At 39.2% G+C, this 21,721-nt stretch overlaps 2 protein-coding genes across 4 annotated transcripts in view; both read left to right on the top strand.

Moving 5' to 3' along the window:
* KCNJ16 (potassium voltage-gated channel subfamily J member 16) overlaps window positions 301–21,721 on the top strand; it is a 32,748-nt gene continuing 11,327 nt past the window's right edge. The window contains exons 1-2 of one of the 3 annotated variants that reach the window (XM_021414490.1): window positions 11,831–11,915; window positions 13,512–13,566. The gene's annotated coding sequence lies outside the window, so the exon portion shown is untranslated. Of the gene's footprint in view, window positions 371–11,820; window positions 11,916–13,511; window positions 13,567–21,721 lie in introns of those variants that run through there. The other 2 variants (XM_021414491.1, XM_021414489.1) reach the window with 2 other exon arrangements.
* The window catches only part of KCNJ2 (potassium voltage-gated channel subfamily J member 2), a 78,045-nt gene continuing 68,147 nt past the window's right edge, over window positions 11,824–21,721 (top strand). The window contains exon 1 of the mRNA XM_021414492.1: window positions 11,824–11,915. The gene's annotated coding sequence lies outside the window, so the exon portion shown is untranslated. The remainder of the gene's footprint in view (window positions 11,916–21,721) is intronic.

Here is a 21,721-nt window from a genome sequence, read left to right as displayed (position 1 = left end):
AGTGGTGAAGAGCTTTCCTTACATGGCAGAATTTCCTGCTTCTTGTTCTTGAAATCCTAACCTAGATGTGCACAGGTGACTATAGTTGACTGCTGTGCATGTCTGAACTGCAGACAGGGAAGTAGTGGGGCAAGCAGCAGACTGGCTGTCACCCATTTCTCAAGATGCCAGCAGTTATCAAAGTAGACCCTCTGAGTTTGCTCACAGGAACAAGCTGAGGTAAATGTTTAACTTGAGTCTTTGGAGTCTATGGCTTGTACTTTCCTTTATTATTAACCCAACCCCTGTTTTTCTTTACAGTTGCATAGCTGCTGGCACACAAGAAACAAAGGACCCTTGACATAGCTTCCTCATGGAGGCATGAGCAAAGGTAAAGTACCTTTTATATTGTTTCCGTACCTATGCATTGGAGAGAATGGTTGCATATTTCTGCTTGCCTTTTCTTTTAGGGCAGAACAACCTGCCAATAACAAGCACTGTTTTCTTGTGCCTATTTTAAAAGTAAATAACTGGATAGATCCAGCTGATTTCATCCTATTTTGACATAAAATGAAAAGGTATCTCTATATATACTCTAGATGCAGTGAATTCATTTGGAGAGTCACTTTTTCACAGATACATGCACGTTTCCATTTTCTTCCCTTCATGTTAGTAGCATTGCCTTTGTCACTACTGTTTTCCTCTTGTTTTCTATGCTGCTCACATCTGAAAAGGTTTGCCGCTTCTCCCAGTGGGGAGGCATGGCTGCACTATCAAGATCTGAATTTACATGAGTCCTTTCACTAAGCTCACAAAAAACAGATGCACCATTTGTTTTGCTTGCATTCTGCATCCTCCTTGATTTTTTTTCTGTTCTCTAGAGTAATCTGTGAATTGTAGAATAAAGTTTCTTGGTGAGGAAGGAGCCCGGCAACACTGTACAGAAATAACTAGGACGCTTGTCTCACAGTTGTTCTGTTTACTAAGTCAATAGTGTGAATACTTGCTTTAAAATAATGTTAAATTCCTGTGTATGCTATGTGGTGGCTCAAAATTGGTTTGGAGAGAGAACATTTAACTTGATTGACTCTTTTTTGTTTGCCATGACATAAACTTACATGGAAAATGGTATAACTGAGCTTCAGCTAAAGTAGTGCATCAAGGGAAATTAGGGTGAAGATCAGAAGAGTTGCAATTTAAACAAGAAGTTAAAGACATTAAAAAAGTACTGTTACTTGTGTTGTATTAGATATATGTGTATATATATACTTATTAGATAAATATATTTTTAGAAACAATATTTTAATACAAGTATATTTTACAAATTTAATCAAAAGAAGAACCAATTTTTTCTTGTCTCCAACTGCTCAGAATATCATTTTAGTCCATGAATAAATCCTGCAGGTCAGGTGTGAGCTCCATCTAAGCAGGCAATATCTCAGCCCCAACACGTTCTTTAAGATCCAGGTGGAATTTCCTCTTTGTTCTTGTGTGTGTGTGCTGTCTTGTGAAGATGAGCATTTCCCAAACTACTGACTGCCACTGTAGAGGAGATTTCTACAGACACTGCAAATACACTGTTCACATTTTACTTTATATTAAACTAACAGTTACAACATGGTATAGTAATGAAAGAATTTGACTGTAAATAGTTAGGAATGCGTGAGAAAAGGTTTGTGGGCACATTGTGAAATATGAAAGTGTGTGATCAGTAGGCAATACGAAGACACACTGTACTTCCTCAAAAGAAAGTATAAGTCGCTGTTTGGGAATAGTTCACACATCTCTGATTCTTGTAAGCCTGTTAGACTAGGAATAAGACTGTTATTCCCTGTTTCAAGCAGATCCAGCTGTTTGTATAACCCTAAAGATCACTGGCAGTAAACACAAGGGATATGCAGGGGTGATAATCACAGACAGAATGACAGAATCTAGCTATGATTGATTTACTCCCACTGAAGTATAATGAAATGAATGCAAGTATTAGTGAAATAAATTAGTATGTATTGGAAGGATGTTAGAATACAGGCACAAGTGACTATGAAAAACTGAATCATAAAATAAAGTAAATTATTTGCATTCATTTCTAGAGACTGACACCTTAGTTACAAAATGAGTGGGAAGTCAGGTGTGAAGCTCTCAACCTATTTCTACAGTGCCTGAATTCAGATATCACAATTTACTCAAAGATCAAGAGATAAACAAGCAAAGAATACACAACAAAACACAAACCTGTTCTTTAAAAGAATGGCAGAATTGGCAAGTTGATAAAGAACACTGTGTTTGTTCAAAGGTGACCTAGGTCAGCAGAGGACAAAATATGCCGCCTTCTTCTTCATCAGCAGTTGAGTCTTTGTTAAGGGCCCATGGATTTCTCTATTTCCTCAATATATTTTTTTTTTAATCTGGCAATTCTACAAAGCGTGTGTTGGACTTTAAAGCTATTTGCCTAGCTTATTCTGAGTGCTACAAAATGCAAATAAAGATGCTGGCATCAAAAGGGGATGGAGTGCTTTGAAGATGAAGGGCTTGACAGGCAGCCAAGAAGCCAATGGACCACTGAGATCTGTAATTCTCATAGGTCTGTACGGACACTATGCCTGTTGGTGAGAGTGAATACACACCAAAAAGGAACTGGGGAAGTTCTTCATTGCTTTATCCTGATAAACTGTTTAGGCCAATAGAGCTGATCCAGAAATGAAGAGGTTATTAAAAAAAAAGGGGGGGAGGGGGGTTGAAAACTTAGTTGAAGGCTGTTCAAGAGGAAAAGGTGTGAAATGAGAACGGGCTAAATTCTATATTGCCTGTATTAAAAGTGGACAAGCTCATTGTGCCTGCTGTTGTGACAGAACCAGCACCAGGAATCCCAGCCCAACAGGGTTTCTGCTGTTGTTATTCACTGCTTTGCTGTTTGTTTGTTTTTCTTTCTAGTGTAATGCTAACAGCCAGTTCTAAAAACATTCTGGTGATATTAAATGATAGGATAGGAAACCTTATCTTGTTTCAGAGACATATCAACAGAAAGCAGAAAAGCAGCCTTCTCCAGTACAACTGCCCCATCTAGGCTCAGTAGCATTATTCTGACAATAAATGGCTTACAGTTTCTTTGGAAAAAAAGGCCAAAGACATAACTCTTTTTTTTTTTTTTGCTTCATTCCAGCTCTTAACATGCTTCTCACTTCCTGTATAACACCACAGCAAAAGAATCAATTGGCTAGCAACAAAGTACAGTATCAAGTCTTAAAATGAACTGGAATCACAGCAATAATAATGTTATTCCATGATACGATCAGGGTTTCTTTTTGAGAAACTAATGATGTTAAAATAAATGGAATTATATTACTTTTCATTTTTTTAAGTCAGTAAATTCCAAAAGAGGATTTGCCCCATTTCTACAATATGCTTAAAGACTTACAGTGCACGATCAAATGCAGATTTATTAGGGGCATGAGGGGCTGGCATATGGCATTCTCTGCCCAAAGCTGCTCAGTGCCTTTTCATTCTGGTCAATGAGGATTTTTTTCATCTTAATTGTTATTTCTGAGACCATGTGTGGCCTTGCATTTTCCAGAGCTTTTTTTTATTGCACAGAAAAAGTGATTAACACTTTACTACTAGTAGCAAGGTAAACAGATGTTATAGATAGACAGTATGATAGGATCTAGAAAATGTGAATTAGAGAAAATATTACAAAAAAAAACATCTCTAGTGCAAGGTTTTTCCTTCTTTTTATTGACCTAGTAGGTGAGAATACTTCCACTGACTTCAGTGGATGTTGGATCAAATCACAATGTCTCTCTAACTCTCCCCCTCTGCTGGCAATTCAGCTCGTGCTGTGCTGCCAGAGCTGCACAGTATCTTAGAGCTTTTCAGAAGTCATACAGTAGTACTCCTCATTTGAATCAAAACATGATGTACAGAAGAAGACTGCAGGCCAGTGGAAAGCAGGAAAACTACACAGATAATGGGAAAGAACAAGCAGATTCTGCAGTCTGAAGAGTATCTATTTACTTTCACAACCAAGCACGCAGACTGTGCTTAATAGCATGAGGTCAAGAAGATAGTATTTCTGGTTCAGACATAAGGAGCACTCATTAAACACAACTTGGAGTTTTATGATACTTCATTTGACAGCCCAAATCAATTTCCACCACTAAGCGAACAAAGCATGATGTTATTCTCATATTTTAAAGCACAAGTAACATACAAAAAAGCAAAGTGCAGATAAGATTATTTTATACACATTCATCATCCTCTCCATTTTACAGAATGTGAAAGAGTGGCTCACTGGATAGTTTTATACAAAATGTTTAACTTCCATGTGTACATGACATGAGTGGTTTGACTGTTGATATAGGCTGTCATAGCAATAGGGATCAACATGATGACACTGACAAAATTATTCTCCTACTTACATTTCACAGCCTCTCTTGATGCAGATTTTTTATTATTATTATGTTCTACACAATTCTCTACTTTCTTCAGCACAAAGGCATGGATGTTGCCAATTATAAATGACAAACTCTATTGGAGGAAGAGAAATCCAGTCCTTTAAGTAAATTTTTCCAACAGTGTTTAGAAATTTCCTCTCTCAATAGAAACAGAAGCATTTCTGTTCAATGTACCTTCTGGTCAGCTATAAATATGTTTTAAATACATAGTACATAAGACTGGGATACTATGGAGACCCCGCTTTTGAGCAGTAATGTAAAATTCTCCATCTTTGATGGAAAATATCTCACCTGAAAATAAGTATACCCAATATTTTTGAAGTCATAAGAGGCAACTTGATTCCCTGATATTTGTTCAGTTTGAAGACAGCTGTGTTTCCCCCCTCCAAATCCAACTTTAAGCAATAAATTGAAATGCAATAAGTTTATTTATTTGGTACACAGATTATTTTGCAGTAGTGAAGTCTGCAACAGAGTCACCCAAAAATGAAATTATGGATGATCTTGAGAAAGGCAGACATTTATCACTGACAAATCGAGTTTTAACTTTCATTAATCCAAATAATCATTTTATCTAAATTAATAGATCAAGTCCAGAGATTGTATGGCTGCTTAGTTTTCTTTTGGCATAATTCTATAGATGGAAATATATATTTTTTAGAAAAAAGCATAATGAATATGTTAATCAAAATAGTTTTCAGATAATTTTTCTTTCAAAAGAAAAAAAACACAGCTTTTCTCTGTATTCTTTTAGTGCTGAAAGGTCTTTGTAAAACAACATTCAGGAAAATAATTTGCTAGTCTGGCCTACTTCCAAAATTCAGACACTTTCACCTTGTCTTTTGTTCCTAGCTCAAATTCAGAAAATCCTCTTAGGTTAATTTGTTTTCCAGCACAAAATCATGCGAAATCTAAAACGAGAGAAAGGCATTTTCTTCTTTACTTTGCTCTCTGCCACAGAAGAACAAGATAATCCTACTCAGCATGAGTGGGCAACGCATGGCAGACCCCAACCTCTGGAAGTCACAGCAGGTTGAAGCTTTGAGATAACGGCTAGGGCAGGGTGAGCTTTACCACTGGCAGCTCACGCCGTCGAGGAGCACGGGCAGCTGGCTGGATGTCCTTGTCGGAAGTTCCTCGGTCACCCTACCCAAAACTGCGCTCAGCCCTGCCCGCCGAGACGCAGGAGAGCTGCGGACCGCCGGGCGCGTGGTGCTGAAGGGATAGCGCCCACCCGCCCCCGGCCCGTCCGCGGTGCGCTCCGGGCTCCGGGACCCTCCTCGTTCTGCAAGTGGGCTGAAAAGAGAGGCGGTGACACAGAGCTTCTAGAAGAAAAATGCTAAAAGCAGAGCTCCTGCCACAAAGCTTGATTTATTATGCTCTGTGGAACTTATTTTCTCCTACCGAGTAAGAATTACTGACATTTTAAATATTACAGTACTATTTAATGCCCTCAGTAATGGTCTATTGTGCTGCTTTACCAACAGAGAGCGACGAATTGGTCTCCAGCCTGAATTGCCTCCAGCTTAATTAGGTATGACACATATTACTTCTTGTGCTAAACTGCTGCAGGGGGATGTTGTATGTTGTTGAACAGCTGCTGGATTCTGCCTGAGAGGGAAATCTATTTATAGGTCGTATTTTGGGTTGTAAAGTTTGCAACTATGCTTAGGAAACAGCAGTGCTATAGAACCGTGCTGAATTATTAAGACTGTTCAGTCACACAGAACAATAACCATAAAACAAGGGGTCAGACACTGGCTGGCCCTGTGTGTGTGGTGTAGAGAAACGGAAAGCATAGGTCATCCGGAGTGCAAGGGCTACTGCTGAGTAGCAATGCCTAAGAAGTCAGAGATCATTAACAATTACCCTCTGGCCTGTGGAACTAGCTGGATCCAGACAGCTCAAAAATAAGCCCCACTGCAGACTGTGTTTATGCAATAGGAACCTCTGGGAGAGATCTTCTGACTCACTATGGAATCTGGGATCTGGAAGTACATACATTAGTGAGAATCAAGATTTTTGCTTCCTCAAGTACTTTGGATCCTCAGTAACATCTTAAGATCTTAGGTGTTAGCTATGCAGTTGGCAAGAACTAGGGTATTTCTATTTATCAGGTATCCCATTTGAATTCCCTTGCCAATAACTGAATATTTAGGATTTCCATGGCAACATATTTCTAGACCCACATTACAGTCAGACTGATGCATGTCAACTGATACGGAGATGCAGAAGGTAGTGGCTGAATTTATTCAAGCAATCACATTCTCTTTTCCAAGACTAATGCACATGAATACTGAGTTAACAAACTGAATTGACAGGGATTCCATCTCAATGAACATGTATAATGTTCCAGCTCAGGAGAGTAGCATTTAATTGATGAGTGGGATTATACTTATATAGCTATTAAAAAAAAGCCAAGGTTGGCTTTACGCAAAAGACTATTTGCTGTAGTATCTTGCTGCTTGGTTGTCCAGTAAAGCTGTCCCTTTGTGGGCAGGAAAAAAAATAAGACATGCACTCTGCTTCTATATATGCTTCTTTTCATATGCTGCAATTGCTCACCTCATGAAACCAACTCAATAGTCACACTGTTGTTGCCTTAGAGATGTACATTAATTTACTCCATTATAACTTAGATGCTGATCTTAACTACACAAGTATTAATAGTTATTCACTGTTATCCTCAAATGGCTGTTCAGTGGCTAATGTAAAATGAATAAGAGTTCACTCTAAATCTCATATAAGTCAATGGAGATCTTTCCTCTCATTTCATTCAGAGATGGAATTAGCTATTCCCATTGCAGTGCCAACAAATATTAATTTTTTGTCCTTAAGGCACCTCTGCAAGGTAGGGTAATGCTACTGACTCCATTTCACATATGGGAAACTGGGGCAGAACGTTTATCTGTGATTCATCCAGCAAATAAACAGATGTTCTGCTCTCAATCTGGATTTCATTCGGTGGATAGTCGAACTTCTACAGGTAGTAACAACCTGGCATCCCTGAATTCCTAAGAGGTTAGATGTGCTCATCCTGCTCTTGAACTTTGACGCCAGACATTGTGTTATAGATCCATTTTTGTTACTACACTAAGAGATCTGAGTTGTCCATAAGTGGTTTGCACAAGGGTATATTGTGCTCGAGACAGGGAAATAAACTTGTGTGTCTTGAGTTTTCTATAACAGAAAGAGTTTTCTTCTCTTAATTTAAGCTTTCAGTGCTCTCAGTCTTATTGCTATGGAAATTGTCTCCATAGCTGGTATTAGAATTATCTTGTTGATATCATTAGTAAAGCATGTAATAGATAGCTGAACTGTTCTGATATTTATCTTTAGGTCAACAGCTATTGAGACTCCAGAGGCAAATTAGAAAAACCATAGACTCTTTATTAGTAGAACTTAATTTAACTGTATTTAAACTTAATTAAGGAGGAAAAAAAATGACCTTTCTTAATGCACTCTTTCTTTATAAAGTATGAAATAAGGATATTAGATTAGTCTGATCCTGGTTGTTATTATGTATACACAATAGATGAGAATGCAAAAATTCCCTCATTCAGTTAGGTACTCTTGAATGTCAAATCAAAGACCAGGTGCTGCACAAGCCCATTTCCTTTCTTCAGTGTTTTATGTTTCCCAGCCCTGTAATTCCTCCCAGGAAACCAGAAGAACTCTTGATTTCTTATCCCCCTCCCCCCATTAAAGTAACAGCTCTGGCCATTTAAACAATCAAGCACATGTTCTTACACTGTCTGCACCTCATGCTATCCATAAATGGTGATGTGGTAAGAAAACCATGGAGGAAAGGAAAGGAAATGACATTAACCTTTTCCATCTGATAAATAAGGCCTTCATTCAGCTGCAATAATCCACATCCTTCCCCAGAGATCCAGTTAATTTAATACCTAAGGGCTCAGTTCATTTAAAATTGTTTCCACACTGGCCAGCTGATTTCTTGGTGAATTATTCAGTCCCCAGACTGAAATATTCTCCCTGTGCAATAGCACAAGAAAGGACTAAACCACTTCTCTGGTTCTCAATAGCCTGAATGTCCTGTCAGAGTAATGCTACCAGAGGCTCTGTGACATCTATAGGGCTTCATCTGTGCCCTCTAAGTTGAACTTAGAACTTTTGTACTGATTTTCATAGGACCACTAGTCTGTAGGCACAGAAGATAGCATACCTTGTTCTATTTGCTATTCTTTTCTGCAGGGAATTTCACACCCTCCTATCAAACTTTAAGCACCTGCAGTTTACAGGTTATAAAAAGAGAATTTCATCTTCAAATGAGTGGAAATTTAGAACAACTCAGTTACCCAGTCTGAAAAAAGCAGCTTGCAGTTTGAGGGAATGGACATGAATCTGTGACCCCTGCACTGCTGCTTGTGTGATCCACTCTCCCCAAGGCCAAAAGCAGGGAGCTGGAATGTTTTTTTTCCCCTTTACTCCTTTGCTCTAGTGAAGTTCGTATCTGCTCAGCCATACTTGCTGAAGAAACATGCAAAAACAAAGGATTATTTGTATCCATTGAGGGAGATGTTTTCTAAGCATCACAGAGCAGCAGGCTCTGTGGATCCTTTGGCATAAGGAACCAAACTGAAAATCAGTGGGAAACAATATTCTAACATCAATAGTAGTAGTAATCTTATACATATTATATTAGTTGTAGAGTTGTATTGATTCAATGTCAATATAAAGCCATGGGAATTTTGTAATGGGCATCAAGAATTTTTGGATTAGATCCTTAGATTCTTACATTATGAGACACGTTCCTTTTTTTTTTTTTTTTTTTTAAAGGGAGTGTGACTAACTGAGTATGATGATCCAAAGTTTATGCAATTTTGTAGCCTTTATGATGCTGTAATAAGCTGAGCTCTGAGAGCTCTTTATTAGACTGCCTTGCAACTTGGTAGTTGAACAGGAAAAACAAGAAATCTGATCTCACTTAGTACTTAACTGAAGTGCATTTATTGACTGTCTTGTAGCAATATTGTTTGCTAAGAGTGATGGGCCGGCTCTTGGCTTGTATGGACCCTTAGCTCCCTGGATAGACACAGCCTAGTAAAGAAGGGGTAGTGAGACTATAAAATGTTTCATACAAATGCATCACCCTCCAGGCTTGCATCACAGGGTTGGAGAGGGACTGAGCAGGAAGCTGTAGCTGAAGATTGGCACATTCTCTCTTCTTCCTGAAGCCCACAGGCTGGCCAGATCATGTAGGATCAATATGCCAGAGGTAAAGCAGTAGTGCTTTAATGGGCATGTTTGAGCTCCTGGCACCAAGTTGTTGGGTCAGTCAAAACAAACTGTTTTGGATCTGCAGCTTCCTTAAGCGTTCTGCAAGTTGCCAAGGATCAGGATCTCTAGCCTCATAATGCTGAGAAGGGAGGACTGAGAAGGCTGTCATGTATGAGTGCCAAAGCAAGCTACAACTTGATAGCTCTGCCAGTAAATCTGCCTTTGATACTGTAATGCTGAGCCTGGTATGCAAGTAATGCTGATAATATTCTTATCTCCATCCTATCTATTAGAAATTAAGGCAAAAACATGAAGATCATTACAATGCTTAACCTTAAGAACTGTTTCCCACTTCACAGAGGCACTCAGCAGGCACTGGTGCATTCAGCTATGACTCATTATTGCTGAACTTTAGAGCTGGCTATGACCAGTTCTATCTGGATTCAGTTAGCCTGTTCTACTGTCAAGAAAGACTTAGCATTTGTGATATCTCCCTGAAAATCTTAAGTAGGGACCTGAACATGATTGAGAGCAGTTGCCTGAGAGAAGATGCAGAACTAAAACGCATTCTTCAGGCAACTGAGAAGAGGAACAGAAAATGGTTCTGGAATGATGAGCATAGACCTCTCCTGGCACAGGAAATAGTGAAGAAGTTTAGCTAGTGAAACATGAAACCAGACATTTTTGTATATGATGTCATACTGACTTCGTGTGCACTCACTGAATTCACCTGTAATCTAGTTCACTGTAATGTTAAATTAAACTGGCTGTTTTTGTTTCCCAAAAGTTTTGGAAGGCTTATGGCTTTGTGGAGCTGTGCTTATCAGCACGCTGAATGCTGTAATGCTCACCATAGTGACGCAGGTAAATGAAGTCTACGAGACTTCATTGTTATAAACCAGCTGCAAATCTGACCCAGAGGAGATATGGATTCTATTCAAGGAGTCTATGATGCAAATTTATGCAGATGACTGTCATTAGTCTACTGTATGTCTGCTTGAAACAGCAGGGTAAGAAAGTGACAGCTACTCTGCAGAGAGCAGGCTGTGGAAATTACAGATTTGTGCCAAAACTGCCATCTTAAGAAAAACATTATAGCACAGATGAGACTTGCCTCTCAATCCTTTTGATCGATTACAGAAAAGTAGAAGCATGCAGGATGTTTCATCACCAGCCATAAACTTCTTGATTCCTTTTCCTTGTCACTTAATAACAAATGTCTCTGCCCATGGGTCTTCACATCCACATCCACATCCACATCCACATCCACATCCACATCCACATCCACATCCACATCCACATCCACATCCACGTGGGCACAGGCATACAGCAATAGTAGCAGGCTGAGCTTCTTTGATAGTGCCCTAATCTGAAGGCCCTATTAATAGGGTTAAGGAAAGAACACTATCCGCATCTTGGGTGTAACACTCTACTTAGCTAACTTAAAAAAAACTGTTGTTTGCAGGACCATACAATATCAAGGCTGGCCAAAACACTGGTAAAGGCCAGTGGAAGCACACAGCTGCTGACAGCATTGCTATCAATTTGCTATCAATATTCAGATCACTGTCATGTTTCAGGAGGCAGTGACAGGCCGGCAACAAAGTGAAAGGATGGAGTAAGACAGGAGTTCAAAATAACCTGTTTTCTGCTGCAAGTGCAGGCAGGTTAGCAGCAGCAGAGGACTCTGGGAGAAAAATGAGGACATCAGACATCTGCTGGTGGCTTTTATTATACACGGTGACAACAAGATGCAAAGAAAAAGTCTGAGGCCTAAAGGCATTTGTGCCGTTTGTAAAAGTCCTTTCCACTTTTACAGAAATTGTTATCAAGGCTGTCTGAAAGGGGCTGTAATTATCTGTTGGATCAGTTATCAGAGACATGAGAAAGGTCTGGGGTCAAATTCATTCCTGGTGTAAATCCTCTGCTTGCTTCAGAGTTAGTGCAGAGTAGACTTCGAGCCTTTTAGAGAAAAAAAAAAATAGGAAAACTGCTGGACTCCCAAATGTAGTATATTTCTCAACAGATCTAATGTGCTGAAAGGATGGGATTTTCTGTGAACTTTTCCCAAGCTGTCTTGCATTTTTTTCTCTCTTTGAGAGGGGGAGGAGTTGTGCCTAAAAAAACAAACCCAACCTGTCGTTCTCAGCTCTGCCAACCTGTCAGTCCAGCCATGCAAGAGAAGGAGAGAGAAAAAAGGAGGGAGTGAAGCAGAGATTCTTTCAGATCTCAGCAGATATTAAGGTAAAACCCATTTCTGATTTCCTGAATTATACTTGTCTCTGTGTTTGTACATGTAAATAGAAATTGTTACCTTACAGAGTTTTAAACTTACTAAGCAACCTGTACGTGAATAAACTGTTTATGTTGTTCAATGGGAAGTGCTTTTTGCATTGTATCCTGGCAGCTTGTTAGTTGTTTGGAAACATTGTTCTCTACAGCACAGAAATTCAGGAGACTTTGTGTTCATCTGAATATTAAAAATAGGCAGACCTACAGTGCTTGTACAGATATGTGCTCGGGAAGGATATTAAGCCATGTAATTTCAGGGCAGAGTCCAGCCTCTAATTACTGAAGATCAGGATGAGAACTTGTTTGAGGAGGGAAGTTCTTCCAAAGCTGACTATTGCAGGGCTCTTACACCTTCTCCTGGAGCATTTGGTATTAGCCCGTGGTGGAGACAGGATACAGAACCAGACAGACTGTGGGTCTGATCCACTTCAGTAATTCCTACATTCCTCTGTTCCTGGCTGTCCATTTCTGGTGGGTTTTTCCAACTTGTCATTACCGGAGGAGGAACAAAGCAAAGGTGCAGAAGAACCGACCGCGTGAATTCTTCAGTTAGGAGGGCAGACCAGCAGAGGCACTTTCAGCTAATACCAGAGGAAATTGAAGGTTACAGACTATGTGAAATGTTGGCTAAAATGAGTGTGAGTCAGAAGAATCGTTCTGGTCCAAAGCTTGCCTTATGAGTCTGGTCTGGGCAACCAGTTTGTTGGAGCTACTGTGGGAAGAGGGGCCTAGTATGAAGGCATGAAATACAGGAATGCACACAATTTTCTTAGGGCTGAGTGGCCTGTGTGCAATGTCCCATATTAATTTGTTCACAAAACTATATCTGTAATGAGTCTGATGAGAGAAACTGGTTTGTTATAAGAATCTACAAGCAAAAGTAAGAAAAGAATTATTTTATCCCCATAAGAGATAGCCCTATTTCTGTATTTCTAAATCCTGGATAAACATTTCAAACTGCAGCGAAAACTGTAATGTTTTTGTAAGTAGGTTGAGACTCTAGGAAGGTCATGCAGAAAGCAAGCTACTCAGTAGGGTTTCCTTTCCTCACTGTTTCCATTCCCACTCTCATGGTGTGCCTGTGGAAGAAAATCTGTCCAGTAACACTAACCCAATGGATAGAACATGGTTGAAAGATGGCAGAGAAAGCCAATACGATTATTATGTTACTCACTGTATGGCTTGCAACGCTCTTGCCAGGGATTTGATTACATAGTGGTAGCTTCCTTGAATACTTGTGCTTGTGCCATAGTTTTGGAAGGATCTCTCCTCCTATGACAAGCAGGAGGAGAGCTTTCCATAGTGCTCTGAGCCTGGAAAGAAGACAGAGGTGATCCAGCTTAGAGGTGGTCTGGGGGCGGTTTGTCCTCATGACCACTACTGTAAAAATGCTTCTGAAGTCCATGAATTGCATCTCTTTTCCTTTCTTCTGGTTGCCTGGGCTCCTGGGAGCATTCAGGCTGGTGTTTCATATTACCCCTGACACACTTGTGGTGATACAGAACGACTACAAGCTTTTAATTGAGCACAAACCAAATTCTTTTACAGATTGTGTTTTCTGTACTACTACTATAATCTTTCCTGCCAGAACCAGAATGGAGAGGTGAGTGCTTTTTCAAGTGACTTTAGGAGATGGAGAAGAAGTGAGGATGCACATTCCTAGCATTCTATTACAGTACCATAAATTAGTCACTGAAAGAAGGAAAAGGGGAAAAATATTTATTTTTCATTATCTGCAGAGACTATACTAATAGGCCTCACAGCATTTTTGCATCTTCCTTTTGCTTTCTCTTTTGTTTCCTTTTGCTCAGGTGATTTAAAACAATGCAAAGAAGGCTTGAGGCATTTACATGACACATTCTGCAATATTGATGGGCATTTTTGAAATGGGAGCAGGCAAACATCCTGCACCTACACTTGTTTCCCTATTACTTTTGAAATGGTGAAAAGACTGATACAAGAAGGTTGTTTCCACTAAGTCATGCATGCTCCCTAGAGATATGTACTGCCAAAAGCAAGGATTACAGTACATTTTGTTAAATTGTTTAGCACTGCTTAGCAAATGTCAGTTGATCAGTCAGAGTAAAACCAGTAGGATGCTTGCTAAATTCAGACGGTATCCAAGTAATCCATAGGTTAGATATTTTTCATCAGTGCAGCTATAATGACTCAGCACTACAAGAGAAGGAAAGAAATATCAGAAATACAAGTCAAGTTCTTAGCAAGATTCCTATATCTTTTCTTTCTGGGGGAAGAAAGATCTGGAACTGATGTATCAGTCATTTGTTCAGGAAGCTCTGCTTCCAAAGATGCAAACTTTTGCAAAGGAAGTGTTACTAGACAAGAAGGCTGAAATCTCTGAGACGCCCTTTGGCAGGAGGGATTCTGAACAGTCCTTGGAAAGATCAGTTGGAAACCACTTCACACCAAGACAGTTTCTGCCTTTCAACAGGACACTGCTGATTCACCTCATTTTGTATTCTCTGGTATGAAAATCATCCTCTAGGTTGGCTGATGCCTTGTCCTTCTTTGTTTTATTAGTTACCTTTCCTGCCCAACATTCTTGCTATGAGCATGAAACCATTCTTGGGAACAGAACATCCATTTCCAGTAACTTGCTGTGCAATTAAAATGCCAGATGATAAATAAAAATAAGCCAAACAAACAGAAAACAACCCCAGATTTCTATTTACTTTTTAAATTGGTACAGGAACTCAATCCAATTCTTCAACTATTTGTCCATCCTGTCCGGCAGGGAGGAATGCTGTAACCCAAAAAGCCATTGAGCTGCTTTTACAGGGAACTGTTCATTTTTTGTAGTTTGCAGTCATGATAGTAACAATGGTTCCTGCTTCTAAAGCAGTTAAAAGTCTTGTTTTCAGAGTGCAGACGGGAGAATATGCTTCAGCTACTTAAATGTGATTTGTGGTGGCATGCTGGATTGGAGAATTGGAACAGCAAAGAGAGTTTCAGTCCTTAATTTCCTGTGGAAGGATTCAGCTGAGGAAGCATTGCATTTTTGGTTTCTCTTTGCTGTCAACATGGTAGAAGATGGTAGGTAAATGCTAGGCTGAGAAGATCTAAGAATTGACATTTGATAAAAATCAACAGTCTGGGAAACAAATTGAGTAGAAATAGTTTCAGTGAATGATTTTTCAGACAAGTTTTCCTGCACTCCAAAGGAAAAGCAGGGCAGGGTTTGACTGCAGAATGTGAAATGAAGACTCATTAAGGGTAAAAGAGTAAGACTAACTGGAAATTTTCCATATGTAAGAACTCAAGGCATCTCCACTTGTGAGGCAGCTTTGAACACAAAGCATCTCCAGTTCATTTTAAAATATTCTCTCTCAAATTATTTTCAGAGTGGCATCAGAATGAGCTATGTATCTCAGTTTAAGAGCATAGATTTTGTGTTGCAGCACCAGCACCATCATGTTTCTTTGCAAGCCTGTATCCTGGCTCTGATCAGACCTGAACTAACTTCAGAGGCCCAACTTCTGACATGGCCAGATGGTGTGGCTTTTTTTCTCCAAGAAGCACTGATCCTTAGCAGCTATGGAAGAGCGTGCACGTTTTCTAACTGGCAGTTTCCCACTCAAAGATAGCTCAAATGAACTGATATATTAACTTAATACTTATAAAAGAAGATGCCATAAAACACAGTCTGCTTTCCACCAGAAATCTCAGTGGGAAAATTAAAACATTCCTATTTCCACTCACAAGCGTTAACCAGCTGTTTGACTATTAATGAAAATTCTTGTAGTTTTCCAAAACTGAGTGAGAACTCTTTCCAGGACTAGTCTGTGGTGAGATTTCTAGTGCACTCTTGCTTTGGATACACTAAGAATATTAGTCTTTTCATGGCATTTTATCACACAGCTAGCTATTCCTCAAATAAATGAGGCAATTAGTGTTTCATAGAAAACAACACAAAACAAACAAATATCGCTGAAATAAATTCTTTGAGTTTCTGTTATTCACATCTCAGAAAGATTCGGTTTTGACTTTTTCAATGGGAATAAATAATTAGTGCTTTGTTTTATCTACAAGAGTCTATTCAAATCAAGTTAAATGATTGGTGCAGCAGTTTTGGATTGAGGTGCAGTTGCCCCGGTAACAATCAAGAGTGAAATCAGAACCCTTTGAACAGCCAGTGGAATGTGGTTCTACTTGGATGACAATAGGTCAAAGCATTTTAATGGGTAAAAACGTAATCCAGTACAATAGGATTTATTGCCACTATGTCATCAGATTGACACTATTCCTACAAATTCTTTAGCTTGTGACAGCCTTTAACTGAAAACTGTTTAGTGGAAAAACTTGTAAAATGCTATTAATCATTTTGTTTTCCAAATCAACCAAAGAGTCTGTGTCTCAGGGGGTTATAAAGAATATCTTCCAAGTGAGTGAAATTCAACCTCTCTGCACAAAGCCTTAATGAATGGCTGTTCTGGACACAATGGTTCTAAGAACTGAAGGCTCATTTCTGCAGGGCACTGAGTACTCTGGTCCCAGTCTATTGGAGAACTTAAGTACTTCCTCAATCTCTTGCTAACAAAATAGTTTCTGGTGATTTCTAGTTATTCATGCTCTTAAACCTGATTTTATTTGCTGACAGACAGGACCTTGCAGGATTAAGTCCTAAACCAACAGTAGAAGAAAAGACTCTCTGTTCAGTAAAGCAAGGGCGTGGGACAATATTTCATCCTTTCTACTGACATTTTTCCAACTTCCCCCCAAACAGTCTTTTTATTCTGAAAGACTCTAAAGTGCTTTCTACACTGATAAAGTGCAGCCACTGCTAGGAGCAACAATGCATAAAACCAAGAGGAGAATACATTGCTGCAGTTTTAAGGAAACATCAGACCAGGGTTCCGAAATTGGCACCTCTACCCTGAAGCCAAAAGGATAAACAGCTTGTCTTGGCATTCTTTGGGATGTCAGTATGGGACTCCTGTCACACACAGAGAGCTGAAGCTATCTGTTTTAATGATAAATAGTAGAAATGGCCCTTAACATTCATTATAGATGAATACCTCACTGAACCTTCAACCAATTTCCCTTTAGATCGATAGATGTCAGTCTCATTCACTTTTCTTTAATATGAAAAACAGATTCTTCTCAATCAAACCTCTGTACCATGCATATCCTTTCATTGTTGATATGAGGCTTTTACAACAATAAAACTTAGAGCTAGTAAGTATTGCTCTCTTTGGCATTGTTATGTAGTTACAGAGAACAATTGAGCCAGACAATGGCACAACCTGTTTCTTGTCTTCCTCAATGGGAAATGGGCTTTGAGTTTTGTAAGGTTGTTCATAAACAGCCAAGGGTGTGTAAGGAGAAGAATGACCTCAAAGCTGCGTTTTACATAGGAGAACAAAGAGATCTCAAGTCCTGATTTGAAAAACACTCGGAGACCAAATCAATGTCATAATGTCATAATTACCAATACGCGTCATAATGCTGCTGGAACCCACTTGCTGCTTCTGCCGTTAAACACAGGCTCCTCTCCTAATTGCTGTGCAGCTGTCAAGCTTTGTAGATGATGTTTGTGCTGGCAGTTAGCTGGGAGGTAACTTCATCTATCTAGCACTCATATGGACTGGAGATTCATCCTTGTTTCTTTCTGCGGGATGTTTTGTGACATTATTGTTTTCAGATTGCTTTGCCTTTGTTACAGTTCTTCTGGCGTCTTTCCAGGACCTTTCAGGTTACTTTTTAGTCTCCTTAATCTGTACTTTCCCTCCTGAGCATAATAAGAATTGCGGTTGCTCCCAGACTTAGACACCCAAGTGGTGTGACTTGCTTTTTCTGTGGGAAACACCACTTCATGTTTTTCACAGACTTAATTCCCTGAAGATCTTTTGAGTATGAAGTGAATACAGCTTAGCACTACACAAAATGTTCCTAAGGAAGAATGCCACCGGTCCAAGTTCACATGATTTGGAGCTTGTCAGGCCTTGGTAGTGTTCTGAAATTTAGTTAATAACCTACGGATTTGTGGATCTTTTGAGTGACTCTGGCTCTGTAAGTGATGCTCTTAATAAGTGAAAACAGGAGGAAAAAAAAAGATGCAGGGAAAATAAAAGCCAAAACATCTGTCACTTAGGCCGGGTGTATCACTTTGGAATTTAATTTTGTTGATTAATTACTCTTCTAACCCCCAAATAATTTGAAGAACACTGTGGGTGAACACTCAAAGAAAATTTCAAACCAAAGAGTGAAATTCTGTTTAGGGTACAGGGATGGTTCATCAGCATGCTGACTACAGCCCTACAAAGTTAATGTGTAATAAGTGAGAGAGATTCTTTTCATAGGGGCATAGCACCTATGAGGTAAAACAGAAAAGTCGTTTCCCAAAACAATCCTTGGGGATTGCTTTGGCAATAAAACCAATTAAACTGCAGTTTAGATCTCTCTCTCTCACACACACTCTCTTTTGGTGTTGACATTTGTAATGTAACATATTTTTATTTGATGTGTTTTTGTTAACATCGTCTCGATAAGATCTGCTCACTCGTTCACACTGTTTGCCTTTGAGAAGTAAAACAGGAAAAACACGGCTGACTGAACAGGTTCATTACAAACATTTTGAAATGAAATGAACCTTCCACAAGTAGCTCATTCAGTCAGTAGTACTGCTGAGTGAAAATGTTCCATACGAAGATCAGCCACAGAGACATAGACCTTGGGCACTGAGGGAGACATAGTCAGCCTCTATGCTAACCATTGAAAGACAAATATCCAATGAAATAAACCAATAAATATCAAATATCCAATGAAATAAACCAATGAAATATAGTTAAAAGCAACTTTTATACATATATATGGTTGTTGTTTTGGTTTTTTTTTTTAACATAAGTACTTCTTCCTTTGGAAACAGCTTGAAATTTTGATACAGTTAATCAGTGGAAATATTGAAAAGGATCTTAAGAATTAGGCATTAAACTTCAGAATTAGGCATTCAATCTATTGTACAAGGTTTTGAATGGGGTGGAGAGGAGAAGCTTTGTATACTGAGTCATAAATGATCAATAAAGCTTACCTCACTAAATATTTCATGTGGACCACTATTAAAGAGTAGGCACTGGCATAAATAAAATACAGCTGTGATTCAGGATGAATGTCCCCATCTTTAAAGGAATGAGTAACTTAGCCAATTATGTTTTAAAAGACGGGGAGAAGAGACAAGAATTAAACAGAGATTCTGCCTTTCTCTGTATTTCTTAAAAAACTACCTGCTGTGTTCAGAGCCTTATTCAGGTGGTCAGGAATAAGTTTTGGGATAGCTTAAGAGATCTAAAAATCTAAGTCCTTCTAGATCCTTAAGAGATCTAAAAGGACTTAGATTTTGCAAGTCACACACTGAGGTAAAAATCAGGTTCTTAAACATAGAGTCCAAATACACGTGCTCAGACACAATTTTCCACTTCCACATTAATTATCCTTGCAAAACTTCAACATACTATAAATTGGGCTACTGAACTCTGGCAGAGGAAAACAGTTGAAACCAAGAGTGGCCAACACCATGCTGAGTGGAAGTGCTGAAAAAAATAAACCACTATTGAAATTCATAGTAATCTGCCTTTCCAGATCACATGCACCCACACTGAGACCGAGGCTCGTGAGGATGCATACACAAAAGTTCAGCCATCTGCTCTACAAGGTGTTGAAAGTTATCTCTGAAAGAATCTTCCTGTTCCCAAATTTCATGTAGATCTCAGTGGAGTTAAGTAGGAATATGGAAAGTCTATATTCTGCCAAATTCTGTGAACCAAAGAAAATGAACATTAGAGGAAAGCCCTTGTTCCCTAGGAAGTATTACTCTAATTCCAGCAAACCAAACCAATTCTGAAGAACGATGGATACTGCCTGTGGTGATAGTAAGAAACCCAGCAGCTAGCTCTGATCCAAAATGAGACACTGAAGAGAATCACTTTGTGGACTTCAGTAGAGTTTAGATCAGACCTCTGATCTCTGAAACCATTTAATATATTTCACAAGCTTTTGAAAAGTGGTGACAAAGACAGGCTGAAAAATATGGAAGCATGTCTTGGTTTGGATGAAGTACGTGGGATGCCACGTAGGACTATGGGCTTTGGCTGAGCAGCTCTGATCATAGGCTAAACTAAGCTACATGATACCCTGTACCAGACCTGAGATAAAATCACATTGAGGCATATCAGAGGTGGACTTCTGTTGTATCTATGTCCACACATGAGTCATACAAAGCTGGTCAGAAAGAAAAATAGTCATTCTTGACCCTAGTGATGATTGATGAATGGATTTCTTGAAGCATAGTTTTTGATTGCGTGGCTCACCTGACTACATGTGTTAATGTCTGATACAGAATTTTCTGGTGCTTTCCTAAAAAAAAAAGCACAGGTACACTGTTTGACTTGACCCTTTATTTACCTTTGATTTGGGGAAAGCTTGGACAGCTGGAATCAACATTTTTGTTTGTTTTTTGTTTGTTTGTGACATTCCCTAATTAGCGTGAATGGGATTCATTTATTAACCTGTTCTTATTTTTTTCCTTCTCCTCACCATTTGCTCAGGGAAGTAATGTAAAATGATCACTATGAGACCATATTTTAGTTTCAAAATGTTAAAAGCTTTTGCGATTTCATTGGCATTTGGGATATTTTGTTAGGTGGGATGAGACAGCTTCTGGGAATTAGAATGGAATTCAAGCTGAAGACAGTAGCTCAGAGTTGGTTTGAGTAGAAACCTGCAGGGGTTCCTTCCCCTTTGCACCTGATAGCCATTACAAGTCAACAACTGGTGTCAAGCTGTCTTCAGGAACTGTTTACCATGGTTGAACAAACTTTAACAGAAAATCTGAGATCCTCACGCTTCCTACTCAAGTCGTATTTCTCTCACCTGTTGAGCACAGCTCACTCATCATGTTAACTCGGGATTCTCTTTTATCCTATTGTATTCCATATAAGAAATGCAGTAGCAAGGCATCTGATCCAAGCTCAACTGACAACAACACAAGTGTTTACATAGTCAAAACTGCTGCTTTTAGAATTGGCAGGATTAAAATTTGCACAAGCCATATAAGGAGCTCTCTGATCTTCAAGTAAGCTTTTGGTTAAAGACATATAACCTTTTCTTCTCTCAGTTGTTTTTGATATGTGTACAGAGAGCTGTAGGAGCAGGGAACACTGAAATACATGAGATCTAACTGTACCTAACTGCACTTGGGATCTGATTCCTTTTCTTATTCTACAGACATATTTGAATAAAGAGTGCAACTGGAAAGACAGTGACTGTGTTCTCATGTCCCAGCCCTTCCCTGGATATTTAATTTACAGTGTACTCCAGAAAATAAAAGGAGTATGCTTTCTGTCTCAGGGAGCAGTAAAGGAAACGGCCCCTGCAAGTGGAAGAACCTCTGGAGAATATTGTCTCTTGCCTGCCCCCAGACTCATATCTTATTAATAACCCACCGTGTTAAGAGAAGAGTTATAGCAGCACTGAACTGCGGCAAGTAACAGAGCTGAGGGTGTTGGCCCTGTTAACCGAAAGTGGTTGGCATGATCTGATCTCATTCTATCATTGTTCATGCCCTGCCACTTACCTATTGTTGAAAACATTATTACATCATGTCTATTAAGAGCAGCAACAAACTGTTCTATTGTTCCCTGCCAGCAAGATATGGTGGAAAAGTTCCTCGAAGATATTTTCTGTGCCTGTGTAGGCTGAATACAACTCATAAAGCTCAATGTGTGAAGAAATCCCACTATTGC

Source organism: Numida meleagris, chromosome 17 (genome assembly GCF_002078875.1).
Source record: "Numida meleagris isolate 19003 breed g44 Domestic line chromosome 17, NumMel1.0, whole genome shotgun sequence".
NCBI lineage: Eukaryota > Metazoa > Chordata > Aves > Galliformes > Numididae > Numida > Numida meleagris.
Note: the sequence above shows the minus strand (reverse complement) of the source record. Positions and strands in the feature narration are given on the sequence as shown.